This window comes from Pogona vitticeps, chromosome 11 (genome assembly GCF_051106095.1).
Source record: "Pogona vitticeps strain Pit_001003342236 chromosome 11, PviZW2.1, whole genome shotgun sequence".
Classification (NCBI taxonomy): Eukaryota; Metazoa; Chordata; class Lepidosauria; order Squamata; family Agamidae; genus Pogona; species Pogona vitticeps.
Genome location: NC_135793.1, coordinates 5,405,264 through 5,420,452, shown reverse-complemented (window position 1 = coordinate 5,420,452; position 15,189 = coordinate 5,405,264). Strand labels below are relative to the sequence as shown.

Below are 15,189 nucleotides of genomic sequence, written 5' to 3'. Positions count from 1 at the left end.
TTTATTTATTTATTTATTTATTTATTTATTTATTTATTTATTTATTTATTTATTTATTTATTTATTTATTTATTTATTTATTGGGCTTATATACCGCCCCATAGCGCTACAAGCACTCTCCGGGCGGTTTACAATTTAATTATACAGGCTACACATTGCCCCCCCAGCAAGCTGGATACTCATTTTACCGACCTCGGAAGGATGGAAGGCTGAGTCAACCTTGAGCTGGCTACCTGGGATTTGAACCCCAGGTCATGAGCACAGTTTTAGCTGCAGTACAGCATTTTAACCACTGCGCCACGAGGCTCATTTTATTGTATTGTATTGTATTGTATTGTATTGTATTGTATTGTATTGGAGCCTCAGCTTCAGGATCTGTCCTTCCAGTGACCACTCGGGGTTGATTTCCTTCAGAATGGATAGGTCTGATCTCCTTGCAGTCCAGAGGACTCTCAAGAGTCTCCTCCAGCACCACAATTGAAAAGCATCAATTCTTCGGCGGTCAGCTTTCTTTATGGTCCAGCTCTCGCCATTGAATTAATGAGAGCTGTATATATGTTTTGACTTACCAAAGGATGGATTTAGTGAGCTTCCTCTACTTGGCAGAAAGAATTGGGTTTTCAGCTGAAGTGCTCTTGAATTAACTCTCCTCTGAGGGAAGTGCTTGGATACATGGTAGAGTTAATATAACAGCAGTAATATCATAACAGTAAAAACCAACAGATTAAAAAAATACCCATATCGTTTTCTATTTTTAATTATACCCAAATAACTCAGAACCCACTGAACTCGGGGGGGGGGGAACAGAACTATTTCTCAACTTGGGGGAGGAAAATAGTGAGACAGCTGAGGTAAACTCTGAGTATAACCAGGAGGGGGTTTTCTCATCACAGATCAAAATAAAATCAATTCCCTAGAAATCCTGAATTGAAACAGCACCGCCTTCAGAAAAAAAGCAGTTGCTTTTAAGGACAGGTTCCAGAGAGGGTAAGGGACACGGCATCAAACTGCGCCATTTTACACATCACACAAACACAAAACGCCCACCTCCCACACAGTGGAAACGTCATATGGTATCCTTTCCTGCTAGGGAGCAAGTTCAGCCCTAGACAGTTTACGGTTGTGTTTAACACTTCACACCAGACATAAGGAATGCTTCTTAACCACAGGATGTGAGTCACCAGGGCCAAGTTTAGAAAGAACCGTTCACAGCCTTCTACAACGGCAGCCTTCGAGCATCATTTAATCTGGTGCTGAACATCTTTAGCGTGAACAGGCCTGAGGCTTGCTTTCATTCAGATCCTACAGCCTAACTTGAGCCAGTTTGGTGTAATGGCTGCGGCAACAGTGACTGGCAGTCACTGTGACTTACAGCCTGAAGAGGTGGGTTTTGATTCACGAAAGCTCACCCTGAAATAAACCTGTCAGTCTTTAAAGTGCTGCCGTGTCTTCTCTTCCCCTCCCCTTAAACAATAGGTGTATTTCTATTATTACGTGTCAGCCTTAGCTCACGAGAATAGCAACCGCTCCTTTTTCTTACGTGCAATTGTGGCACTTTAAAACACAATCCGATAGGGCTGCTTCCCAGATCATCCATCATCAAACTGGGATTCCTATGGGGAGCATGCTAACAGAGCCCAGCTGGATTTGGCTGCAGATCAGAGTACAAATAGGAGGCATTACCCTCCCTTGGAATGGACTTCCAAATGGTGTCACACAGCCAATGGCTTTAGTTGCAATATATAGCCATATCAGAGTGAGGGCAGTGCAGATTGAGGCCCCTTGCTCTGCAAGAGCAAATAATTCCCCCCCCCCCCCCGTTTTTAAAAATCAATTATTGGAGTGGTTTCATAGGCAGTAACTTTCTTTTTTTCTAATCATAAAACAAAAGATAAACAAGAATGACAGTAGAGTCACGAGGGGGAATTATTGTGACGTAAGTGATAAGAAGCCCCAGTGTCTGCTTCAGCATCTAGATATATGCTGGAATTTGTGGATATAGTGCACTTCTGTTTTGCACTGTCAAACCTCCCGCTGAAATTCTTTTTTTCTGCAGTGGCTACTTTGAGGTCAGTGAGAAAGTGTTCTAGGAAGTTGAAATAGTGCAACACTGATTTCTAGGTATTGTCATTTCCAAGATCAGATTGATGTCTATTTTTCTTCTTGCAAAGACAGCTCTGTTCACCCTATGAAGAATCCTGCCAGGTAACACATAACAGATGAGCCCTTAACCTATTACTTGGTGCCTGACTGTACCATTTTCACGAAGGAATCCCATATTTATATGTTATGGTGGTACTTTTTCTGAAAGTGTTTCTATAGAACAATGGTTCGCAACCGTGGTCTCCAGATGTTCTTGGGGTAAAACTCCCAGAGGCCTTCACCTCTAGCTGTGCTGGCTGGGATTTCTGGGAGTTGTAGTTCAAGAACATCTGGAGACTCCAGCTTGGGAACCACTGTTATGGATAAATGCAGTTTTTTCCCCCCCAAGGATGGTGAAGGTATAGTGGTGCCCTGTATGACGATGATAATCCGTTCCACAGAAATCGCTGTTTAGCGAAATCATCGTCATGTGAAAACCGTTTCCCCATTGGAATGCATTGAAACCTGTTTAATGCGTTCCAATGGGGAAAATACATTGTCGTCCTGCACAGATCGCCCATAGGGAAGCCATTTTGCGAGCGCCAATCAGCTGTTAAAATGGCTGTCCTGCAAAGCATGGGTCCCGAAAACACAGGGAAGCCATTTTGCGAAGCCGCTGATCAGCTGTAAAAATCGTCGTCTTGCGAAAAAACAGTCCGCGAAGCACGGACCAAATTATCGTCCAGCGAAAATCGCCCATTGGAATCACTGTTTTGCGAATCGCTATAGCAATCGCAAAACCTCATCGTCATGCGGATTCATCATTTTACGAGGTTGTCGTCTAGCGAGGTACCACTGTATTTCAGCTACTTTGTACCTGAACAACAAAAGCCAACCTTATCAAGCTAGAAGGGTTCCCCCCCCTCTCTCACCCTCTATCTCTTTGAGTCCTCAAAGGCCAGTGTTCATTTTAAAACAGGTTCTGCAATACTGCAAGGGAATTATGAACCATATGCTACCAGGAAAAAAACGCTCACGGATATTTTCCGTGTCAGTTTTTATTAAAAACCAGGGATTAACAAATCCCTGTGTTGAATGACATTGTCACAAAAGGCCAGCTTTTGCATTTTTCTCATTCCATGCTTGGTTTGTCTCTTCCTCCATTAGCCCAGAGTCCATCCTTTCCTGACACTTGGTATCCCCCTGAAAATGCAAAACGAAGGTAATAAGAAGATGGCTTTTTTTATTTATTCATTTAAAATATTTTTACTCTGCCTTTTTCCTTAAAAAGCACCCAAGGTGGCATACATCACCTGAAGAGAAAGGTCTTCATCTGCTTCTGGAAAGACAGCAAAGATGGAGCGGGTCTGGACTCCAGTGGGAGGGAGTTCCAGAGTCTGGGAGCAGCGACAGAGAAGGCCTTGTTCCATGTTCCCACCAAACACATCTGTGAAGGTGGCAGGACTAAGAGAAAGGCCTCTCCTGATGATCCCCACCATCTCCTTTCATTCTTCACCATTGGGTACCTTAGCTTAAGCCTGTTGGGAGCTACAGATATGTCCTACATCTGGAATATAGTACAGGCCAGTGACAGAGGGAAGGACAAAATAAGACGGAGCTTTCTGAAGAGCAGAAGCAAAAACATCACCAGCTAGGTTTTCGCAAGTGGTAAAGACTGAGGTTCATTGTTGCTGATGCCCAGTGAGTGAGAGCTTCAGAATGCGGGGAATCACCAAGGAAAGGTTAGAAATCTTCTCCTCCTTTTCTTCCTTAATGTTCTCATTGCACGTTAGCAGTCTAAACATTAACACTTCCTTGAAAGACTATTTGCATTTCTGATTAAAGGCGATGTGGTGAAGCCTCGCGGCCAGTGGAAAAGTTAAGGTTTGTTTGGGCTTTTGGCAACCTTATGTGGTGCTTGTGTTGCTACACCAGCTGGAATCACAACTAGAGTAGGCCCATTGAATCAAGTGGAAGTTACTGAGGAGCTGACTTACCAAATCCCTACCAATCCAATGTGCCTATTCCGTTTGTGATTTCCTGCTGGATTTCAGCCATTTGATCCATCCATATCCTTGTCTTGAAGAAAGTCCCATGGCCTTTAATAGAGTAACCACTAGGCTTCCTCTCTCTTCAAAATAAATCTCTGTTCGGTGCTAAAATCTGCTTCAGTTTACCTTTACTTGCATATCAGGGGGAAAGTGGTGTAAAGGACCTCTGCAAAGACTGAATGTCATCAGCTCTGGCTTCAGGGTTATTGCTACAAATATAGTATAAACTAATGCTCTTTCTAATGCCTAAAACATACTGCCAGCCTCTTAAGTGCAGGAGTGGTCATAGAAAGTGCCACTGAGTTCCATGTCATTTTCTGGCAGTGGAACATGTTGGAATTTTTATAACCTCGCATGCTGCCTTTAGTCTGAATGACTGGGAGGGACCTGAGGTGACTGTCAATCTATTTAGCCCTAACCAATTGTTCCTTCCTACCACTGAATTCAAAGAGAGCCCCGGCTCTCTGCTCTGTGTTCTTCTTCCTTCTGTTTCCTCAGTTGGAAACAGGCAGTTGTTTATTTGCTGTTGATCTGTTTGTTTGTTTGTTTGTTTGTTTGTTTGTTTATTTATTTATATGCTGCCCACACTACCCAGAGGTCTCTGGGCGGCTTACAATAATTAAAATTCAATACAGTAAAAGATAAAATAATTAAAATACAATTAAAATACAATTAAAATTGCCATCAGACCCACAGCTAATATTATTGCAACTGCAAGTAAGGATATGTTTTTTATTCTTTCTCCTACAAACATCTCAGGGTGAGTGGTTCAGATTTTATGAGGGAGGGAGGGAGGGAGGAAGGAAGGAGCTTGTAGCTATTCGCCTCTGTGAGTCTCTGCACTTCTACTGTGTAGCAAAAAGGGAATTATGACCAAAAATTCATATGGGAATTGAAGTTCAAAACATTTTGAAAGACAGAAGATTGAGAACCACCAAGGGAGTCTTAAGGGATACATGGTGCCTTCCTGCACCCCTAAATTCTAACCAACTTCAACTGGAGATTTATAAAATTATTCACCCTGCCCTTTCTCCAATAAAAGTCTGGCCTTAGGGATGGTCATTCCACTTCCTCATCATCCTACTTGCAACACATCTCATCACGTACCTGAAAACTTGCAAAGAGACCATAACCGGTTCCAGACACGTTGGCATTCTGACCACCTTCACTACATGAACCTATAACGTGACTGCTATGTAGTCAGACCTGTTATGAAAAAGTTATTTGAGGCTGCTGAAAGAAAATCTTGACTTTATCTTATCAGGGCATAATAACGCTCAATCTGTCCTTCCTGCATCTGAGATGAATTCACTGCTAGCCAAATACTTTGCTTTGTCGTAAATTTGAAGTGGCCAAATCTGTGAGATCGCCCGGGCCGGTTTCAATCCTCTGAGTGTCAGCTACCCCTGCACCAAAGGCAGCGGGTGGCATCAAGTTCAGAAAAGATCAGCTTCTAAACCTTCAGCGTGGAAGGACCCAAACTCAAAGGTGTCTACAGAGGAAGAACAAGGACATGCCACTTCATCGAACTCCGAGCTGATGGAGGTGGCCCTCCTCCAGAGCTGAAAGAGTTAGCCCTGCAAGAGCTCAAGTGGGAGTATTTGTATTATAAAGGAAAACATTCTGATGTTATCTCCAGAGATAACAATTCTTTGAACTCCAACTCCTACGATAAACAGCCTTGCACTGCATTTGTATCCAAAGAATGACTTTGCAACCTATATGCTTAAAAAAAATCTATCTATATATTACAGAGACATAATATATAAAGCAATAAAAGAGAGGCCGCTTGGAATTTTTCCATCTTCCAGATGTTTAACCTGTTCAGTTTTTCATTTGTAACAGCCATACATTTAATGAATACAATTTAAACGCTGCTTGGCTTCTCTGCCTGTCTCAAGGTTTCCTTGAAAGCTTTATTGTGTCCAGTTCACATGGGAATCCCATACCGTAATGACAGATTATGCAACATCTACAGTGTGTGGAAGGTTTCGGGATTTAGCAGATAACCCTGGCAGTGGTAAAATGGGTGAACCCTTAGTTACCATGTCCTTTCTCAGTGGAAGACAGCTTGAAATGAAAAGGAAGAAACTATTGTGTAAAACAGGTGGAGGCCCCTTGCAGGCGTAGCTTGATCTACTTCTATAAACCTTTCACAAGCAATCAGTGATATGATCAGTGAATATCAGTGATGAGTTCGTAGGGCTGTGCATGAGAACCAAAATTTGGATCCAGAATTCAGAATTACAGCCCTTTGGATTCAGAATTTGGAATTTAAAAACTCTGGAATTTCCAGCTTTCTGGAACTCTTGTTACAGTCCATATAAATGAAGTCCTTACTTTCCTCTTTAAAAAAAAAAAAAACACAAATGGGCAAAACATTTTAAAAGGGTTTCCCTCTGTCCTCTGACACCTTTCCAGGGATTGTGCTGAACAAAAAATGATTAGGAGATCATTGTCATGGGCATCACTGATTGAATCCTGAACAGCGAGAATGCCAGCAGGAAAGAGACTCTTTTTCAGCCCCAGAAGATAAGGTGTCGGTGAAGACACTGTTCCAGAAAGCTTTCCCTGTTGTTGCAGGTGCGAGGGACGTGGGCTGTAGAGAATATAAGTACTGTATTAGTACTGCTATTCAGGGTGCTTGGAATATTGCTATTTCCTTACTGCTCTTTGCTAGCCAGATCTTCTTCACTAGCTGCTGTTGCATGGGATGAAAAGTTGGCTGGCATTCCCTGCCCCTTATAAATGTAATTCGAAGGTTCAGAAAAGGACACCAAGAAAACTGCTGCAGTGCAGGCTTGCACCAGAGCATATCCTAACAACAAATGCTTGGGGCATTTATAAGTAGCTATGCTCATCTTTCTGATGGAAAGAACCAATGGAAAAAAATATCTTCTGGTGCTTGCTTTCATTGGAAACAAATTGTAGGGAACTGGCACGTCCAATAAAACCCAAAAGATACAAAGAGAAACAGTCTCAGGAATGCATTAAGCTTTTTAACACGCAATAAAGACACCACATATTGTTACCTATTCCAGACATCTTGAGACTGTTTCTCTTTGTCTCTTTTGGCTTGCTTGCATTGGGGCAAATAGACTTAATTTTCAGGTTTTATTTTCAGGCAAGAACCCCATTCCTTGGGAAACCCATAGCAACCCCAATCAGGAAATGCTGAGTTCTTTGGCCCCACAGCCTTTGATGCCAGAGTGTCTCTCCCAGTTTCATTTCTCAAGAGATCACTCCAGGAAGCCTGAGAAATAGCTTTCACTTTCACTTCTTCTAGCAAGCAGAAAACTAGCCTTTGGCTTTTCTTATTTGTACGAGTAAATGGGACCCAGAATATTAGGAGTTATTATTACAAATATTCAGAACTATCCAATTTGTATTTTGATATATTCCGAACTATCCATAGAAGGCATTATTCAGTGAATTCTGGATATTTCTGAATCTGAATGCATACCTCTAAATTTAGTTGAAATCCTTCCTCAAGCACAAAAGCTGCTGTGCGATGTTTATTCAACAGTTAGTTCTCAACATAACCTAATGATTATTGTGACCGCGCAGGGCAAGTTATATATTTATTTAATTATCTTTCTTGGCTAAAAATCCCAGAATCCCAAACTAGCTGGTAGTTTCTGGGGATAATAGTGCTAGGCTTTCTGTGTTATGTGCCATAAAGACAGAACTGATTTATATTTATTTTTTCCTAGTAAAGCTTTCTAGATAAGTGTGATGTTTAGGGCATAGCTTTAGCATAGTGGCTAAACTGCAGTACTGCAGTGAAGACTCTGCTCATGACCTGCATTTAATCCCAGCGGATTCAGGTAGCCAGCTCAAGGTTGATTCATCCTTCAGAGGATGGAATGTACTGTATTAGCCTGCATAATTAAATTGTAAACAGTGCAGAGAGTGGGACGATATATAAGCAACACACTTTGCCTTGCTTTTTAAGCAGTTAAACATACACACACGAACACCTTTCCATGACCCTGCAGGGATTTGAACCCAGGTCTCCTGAGTCCTAGTCCATCACTCTATACATCATGTTGTCTATTTTTCCCCAGTTTAGCCTTCTGGAAAGTTGTGCTAACAGCACCCAGAAAACAGTGGGGTTTTTTTTGCCTGAAATCTGGATCACCCTTTCAGGTTCAAACCATCAGGTAAAGCGTTGTCCAGTGAACTTTATTGCAGAGTAAGGATTTGAATCAAGTGGTTGTATGTCTGTGTGTATATCTCTGTATGTATGTATATGTGTGTGTGTGTGTATAAAACAAAATATATCATAATACTCAATGTCACATTTTGTTTTATATGTTATGTATTAAAAACAATAATTTAAAAAGATGCCTTAGGGCTGCAGTGCTTATCAGCACTTACAAGCACAGCCAGTGGTCAGAGGAGGGGAGGCCCACTTCAACATCTGGAGGGCCGCAGGTTGCTAGCCCCCCTCCTTACCTGGGAAACATCTGGCAATGAGAGGGTCTGATCCGGATTTAACTAACATTAGGTGGGCTCTTCTTAGCCCTTAGTCTGTGTCGTTTCCCCCAAATTCAGCTTTCTTCCCCTGAAGCAGCGTGGGTAATAAAAACTGGAGCCTACCCTCCGAGCCCATGACTTGAATTCAATTTGATTTAATGGTTCTAATTCAATTTCTATGTATTTTTAATGCCATTTTTTACTTCTATTTAGGATGCTGTTTTAAAAAAAGTTGGGAAGAGAACCCGATCCGTCTCCCCGCCCCCTCGCTGCTTCCTCCTCCTCCTCCTCCTCTTCTACATTTCGAGAGCCTCTTTCTTCCCCCACCCTCCACCAAGAAAACTTAAATAAAATTAAATAAAATTAAAAATCCCTCCCTCCCGAGCCGATTTCTAAAGGGAGGGAGTCTCCCTTTCCCTTTGAGACAAACTTCTGGCGCAGCAGCGCTCGCGCGAGGAGGAGGAGGAGGGGGGGGAATATTCTCGGAACCGCACTGTCGGTTGCCGCTCCCGACCGCATCATATTTTTTTTCTCTCCTCCCCCCCTCCCCTCGCGTCGCCTTTTCTGGCCGGCTCGAGCCCGGAGCGGCTGCCGCCGTCACCGCGCCGGCGCCAGTGCGCGTGCGCGCGAGCGAGCGAGCCTGCATTCCAACATGGCGGAGCCGTCCGGCTGGGGCCGTGGCTGCTGCGGCGGCGGCGACGACGACGAGGCGGCGGTGGTGGCAACGGCGGCGGCTTCTTCTTCCCCTCAGCGCCAAGCCTGAGGCGACGGCTGAGGCCTCTTCTCCCGCCACCCGACCGGACCCACCCAAGCCAGCCACTTACCTTCCCCCCCCCCGGCGCCCCTTCTCCAGGGTTCCCTCCTTTCCTGAGGTGAGGGCAGGGGCCTTTTTTTCTTTCTGCACACCCCCGCTCCGTAGGCCCACCAGGGTCTCTGAGGCCACTTCAGGGTGGGGCTGTCTGGGTGGGGTGGGGTGGGGTGGGGAGAGAAAGTGAAAAGATTAAAGAGGGCTTTTGCGGGGGGGGGTCTGTGGGGTGTGTGTGGGGAGAGGGAGGGATTAGGAATTAGGGGCTGAGAGGGTGACGTGGAATGGCCCCCCCAACTCCATTCCCCCCTTTCACAACCCAAAAGCGTTCCCCAAATCTTTCACACCCTCCTGCCCTAAAAAATACCCCTCCCGGCCTTATATCCCCCTGATCTATAGGGATCTAGAAGGCCGCCCCCCCCTTGGTGCCCAGCTCTTTCCTCAGCTGTCTCAGACCCTACAGACACCCCCCACACACACACACACACACTCGTGACTCCCACCCCCCTCCTTAGGCTCCCACCCCCTTTAATGGCACTCAGGCCTATTGGTTTCCAGTCCTAATACAAGCTGAGCCTCCCAGGGACCCCCCCACGCCACCAGAAAAGCAATGAATGCCCTTTTTCTTTCTTGCCAGGACCGTTAAGCAGGGTGGCTAGGTTTTGTGGGGATTCCTCAGAAAGCCAACCTTCCCCCCCCACACACACACACACCCTCAGGGCTCCTGGAGGGTCTCCCCTCACCCGCTAACATCAGGGTAGGCAACCTGTCATCACTCGCCAAGCCCTCGGCTTGCAGCCGGCCGGTGCCCGAGGGGGTTGCCTGGACTTGAAGCCGAGCTACATCTTTGGGGGGGGGGATCCCATGTTGCCCAACCCTGTCCTGCAAACAGCTGGTGCCTCATCCTGCTCTTTTTATCCCAGCATCCTTTCCAACATCTGCTTCCACTCAGGCGGCTGTCCCGTTGCATGCCCCGAGCATTTGTGTTTGCCAACTGTCTGATCCATAGGGCCCCTGCAGTGCAAAGATGATGAGGATGATAATCTCAATCTCAATTTCCACCGGTTCTGCCCTTTCTCTCTTCCTCCTCCCTCCATGGCCTGCAAGCTAGAGATGATTTTTCACATCCTAACTGAACTCCTGCTGTTTCCAGACCCTAAAGACAGCCCTCTTATCCCTCCCACCCACCTACCCACCCCCTAGTTTCCCCGTGAAGCAGAGATAGGAGGGTTAGTTGAGGTGCAGCAGGCTTGGGAGGATTAAGGGAGAGCTGGGAGTGCAGAGGGAACAAGTGGATTGTTTTGTCAGATATAGAATATGATATGGACAGTTGGGGAAATGGGTTAGAAGGAGAGGTTTAGAGATTTCCTCTTGAAATTGAGGGATTAGGATCAGAGGGTGTTGTGGAGACTCAGTGTATGGAAGGATGCATCACACGAGGAGGCAGAAGATTGGAGCAAGCGAGGATACAAGGGTAAAAAAAATTTGGTTTCAGCTAGAGCTGTGATGGGCTCTAGATGATGAGGGAGAAAGAGGACAGAAGGGGGAAAAGGCTTGGAAAGTAATGGGAATTACGGGCCTCCAAGAAGGCAGATGGGTTCTTTTTTTCTAGTTTTCGTAGGAGCAGAGTTGAAGCAGGGCTGAAGCATTTGGAATCGGGTAGGATGAGAAGAAAGTGTGGTGAACTCAGATTGTCGGGATCCTAATTGAAACACCGTTATGCCTGGTTCTGTGGTTCCTGGGGAGAGGCCGATAAAAGATGCCAGGGTTGTTCCTGGCAAAACCAAATAGAACATAAAGAAGCCAAAAAATATGTGGCACCTTAACTGCTATAGTTGAATGGGTGGCTTCTGCTTGCAGTGGGAGCCTGGGTGGAAATTAAAGTGGGTAGAAGGAGTTAATTTTCTTTCCTTTTTCCCCTTTTTTCTTTTTCTTTTTGGAGGAGATACATAGCATATTTATGAGTTCAGTTACTTGCCTGTGGGGGGAGGGTTATAATAGAATTCAGATTCTTACTTGCTTGGCCCATTGGAGTTTAGAAGTAAAAGCTCAACTGTGCACATATCTGGCATATCACCATGTAGCAGGAAATCCCTTGCAAAGAGAAAAATAGATGCATGGGGATTTCCCTTCTTCCACTGTATCCCGTTAGAGACCCTTCTGTTACTCTTCCCTTATGGGAGGACTTAGTTTGTTTTTCCTTTTGGTCATCGCGGCTGCTAATTATTAGTAAGGGGGCAGGAAGAGGGTGCTATCTTTTCCTTTCTCGGTTTCTCTTCCCCCTCCCTTCCCCCGGTGCTGCTGTGTCTGAATGCCACGTAGCCTTCTAGCTATTCCCCTTTGACTTGAGTGAGTGCACCGCGACTAGATATTCAACACCTCCTTTGACTTTTTCTTGCAAGGAGAAGGTAGGTGGTACAATCAGCTGTAGCTGAGTATTTTACCCCTCCTGGTTCGTTCTTTTGGGTTTTGGATCAGCCATTAAGATTATTTAAGAAGGACCAAAGCAGAACTTGTCTTAGTTATTCAGCCATTTGGAGGGCAGTTCATGATGGAAACCCCTGTTTCTGGACCCAGAAGACATTTTCCCTTGAAAACACCCTTCCTTGACATATGGCAAGCAGTAAATGTGTTTCTATAATCTTGCCAAATGGCTGTTGTTGACGTAAAAGCTGGCAGGTGTACTTAGAACATAGTGTTTGTATTTCCTGTTTGCATCCATATTCCGTTCCACGTTCCTATTTCTGCTTTTACACTTATGGTTTCTAAGGGAGATAAGCCTCTTCATTTCACATTAGTGTTTGCTTCTGATTAATTTTTGAAAAGCTTTAAAATTGTTTGTTGATAATATCAACTTTGTCCAGTCCTTCAAACAGTAATGCTGATAAACATTTATGTTAGTGTAAGGTGGTAAAGTATACTTTAAAACTTAAAATCTTTTTAACATGTTGGAGCTGTGATTTGAAACCAAAGTTAATCATAAATGGGTTTGCTGCTGCTGTTCTGGTGAACGTAACCTTCAGAGCAATAAGTGATAAGAGCAGGAAAACAGCTGAATTTCTCCGACCAAGAAATTCTGGTCCAAGATATACTGTGGTTGCTGAAAAGCAGCACTGTATTGTGCCTGATCCAGAAATTTTCTCTTACCAATCCTAATTTCTTTTTTCCTGGTTCACTTGCTTCAGTATGTTCATCAATTTACCCTCTTCCCTCTTTATCTACAAATGATTATTTTAAAATTGCTATAGCATAGTTAGCAGTAATCAGAGAGGTTCTTGATGCCTTCTTCACTCAGCCGTGACTTTACTGGGGAAAGGGAAATGTAGGTGTTCTCAGCCTCTTTTCTCTATGCTCTCCAAGCCTAGCACCATTGGTCTGCTTCATAGTTTTTGATGCAGTGATTATTGAAAGAATTTGAATTACACTTTTTGAACACTTGAGAAAAATGTGATAAATATCAATCTGTCTTCTCCTTTTTTTTACCTGCATGAATTTCAAAGTCTTCTCACAATCTGCCTGGAGAGATTATGATTTGTCCAGGGCCACCCACGTTTCTAAGGCAGCTAATAACTATTTAAAATGTGTCAATAAAATAAAACAAATTATGAAACTATATGGAAAATGGTCAGCAGAAGTAACTAAACCCAGACAGCATAAAAGCAATCCACAGAGGAAGCTGAAGCTTGGAAAGATAAAAAGGTGGCCTGATGCCAATATGACACCAAGGCAGGTGTCTAATGAACTTTCCTGGGAGAACTTTCTTCATTTGGGGTGCTACCACCAAGTAGGCCATTTCTTTTATAAGCAAACTATTTCTCGACAACTGATCATCTCCTCTGAACTGGTGCTTAGATGTTTCAGATCACAGATGTTGTATAATACAGTTCCCATGATGGCTGGGCTTGTTGGAGGTTGCAGTCTCAAATGCTTTAATACTGGCAATGGGTGGGGATGCTGTTAACTAATATATTTTCTTTGCAAAAAAAAAAAAGAGAGAGAGAGAGAGAGAGAGAGAGATGGCCATCTTCAGAAATGGTTATCCAAGCGCTTTGACATTGGTCTCCTCTGTTTTGCATTTCCAAACTGGCAGCAGATCTGCAACGCACAGTGAGCTGTGAGTAAGATGTCAATTTTGGGTGCCTTGTCACTTCAGAAAAATGGACTGAGAAGCTTTTCAGGGTTATGCCTCTTTGTAGGGATTTAAAGTGTAGAATCTACCACTGCTTGCCATGATCCTGAAAGCATACACCCTTATTTTGAATGCCCAACCATGGAAATGATCAATATGCAGAAATTAATTTGCGTAAGTAAATTGCCTCTGTCTCATTGTATATATGACCGCAAACCTGTTATGCTGTGGGGCAGGAGAGAGATGGAGAGTATTGAGCTGGATTTAGAGTTGGATTAAAGCTTTGGAGATCACATTCCCAGTAAATCATGATACTTATTGAGTCACCACTGTTTAGTCATGCTCAGCCTGTACTGCCTCACAAGATTGTTAGGAAGATGAGAAGGAGGGGAACCGAGTAAATTACATTCAGCTTACAATTCCCCACTGTGCCTCCCTGACGGGCTGGACTCCATAATCCATAGGCTCTCTTCCAGCTCTGCAGGACTATAATGATGATGATGATGATGATGATGATTACATTAGTTGTTAAAATAATAGGATCATAAAAACGTATGATATGGCCAACTTGCTGGAGCTAATTTGGTCTGCGTCTGGATTAAAGTTCCCCAGGAACCTCACATGTGATGGTCTTGAGCTCCATGAGTGAAGAAAGGCAGGATAGAAGGATGCTAGCTAAATAAAAGACAGTACCATTTTTGTCACTTGTTACATGATGTTATCCTGTTCTGTGAGTTAATCTGAAGGAATGGCTGTATTCACAGTCTGAACGATTGTCTTGGGCATGTCGTTCCCCCCTCCTGTACAACCACAGTGAGGAGTTCTGAGAAATAAATCAATGATTTTTTAAAAAAATCAAATTGATTTCAATCACGATGTAAATTCCTCCCCCCCCTAATTTAAATACATTTGATTTAAATCAAATCCACCTTGGCTGTGTGGTTTTTCAAATGCTAGTTGAATTCATTAATCACTAACTACGGTGTGCTTCGATGAATCACAGGCAAGATTAACTGTCATATGGGGTTTGAATATAACATTAAACTGCAGTTAGTTAAAATGGAAGGAAAAAACCCTGTTCCCTCGGAAAGAGGGAGACGTATAAAACGAAGTCTTGCTCAGTCTTGTCCTTAGCATGATGAATTGTGATCTATTTGCATGTCTAAATGTTAGCCACTGGAGGATTCTGAGAGTTCTGGCTTATTGTGAAGTTTTTGCATTCATGTTAGTACATGGAGGCTGTTCATGTTTGCTCTTCTCTGTTAGTGTAAGAGCTGTACAATCCAGGTGTCTTGTTTTGTATGTTGTCAGAACAGAAGATCCTGGTTTGTTGACATAGCTGAAAGCCAGGGGTCATTCTTGCATTACAGCTACCAGGGTTTTTTTGTGCTAGCAAAACACTTCCGGGTTTGTTCAACTGGTTGGTAGGAGTAGAATGAGAACAAGTGAGTTTATTCACTGTAAGCCTAAGTTCCTTGAATTTTGGTTTATTGAGGCTTGCAAGTGCAGTTGCCGTGACAGCAGTTGGGTACTCCATTCCATCAATGCAATATTAGAGATTTCTCTGTAGGAAATTTGATCAGCATATTTGCCATTGGAATGACCATTTTACATTTTGTCCCCTTTTATCTGCTTTAAAACCT

The 15,189-nt window shown here is 43.6% G+C and overlaps 1 protein-coding gene across 4 annotated transcripts in view; it reads left to right on the top strand.

The window, feature by feature from the left end:
* The first annotated feature begins 9,344 nt into the window (after positions 1-9,344).
* Positions 9,345-15,189, top strand: part of FNDC3A (fibronectin type III domain containing 3A) — a 53,583-nt gene continuing 47,738 nt past the window's right edge. Inside the window, exon 1 of one of the 4 annotated variants that reach the window (XM_072981085.2) lies at positions 9,345-9,484. The gene's annotated coding sequence lies outside the window, so the exon portion shown is untranslated. Of the gene's footprint in view, positions 9,485-10,992; positions 11,826-15,189 lie in introns of those variants that run through there. The other 3 variants (XM_072981084.2, XM_020807703.3, XM_020807704.3) reach the window with 3 other exon arrangements.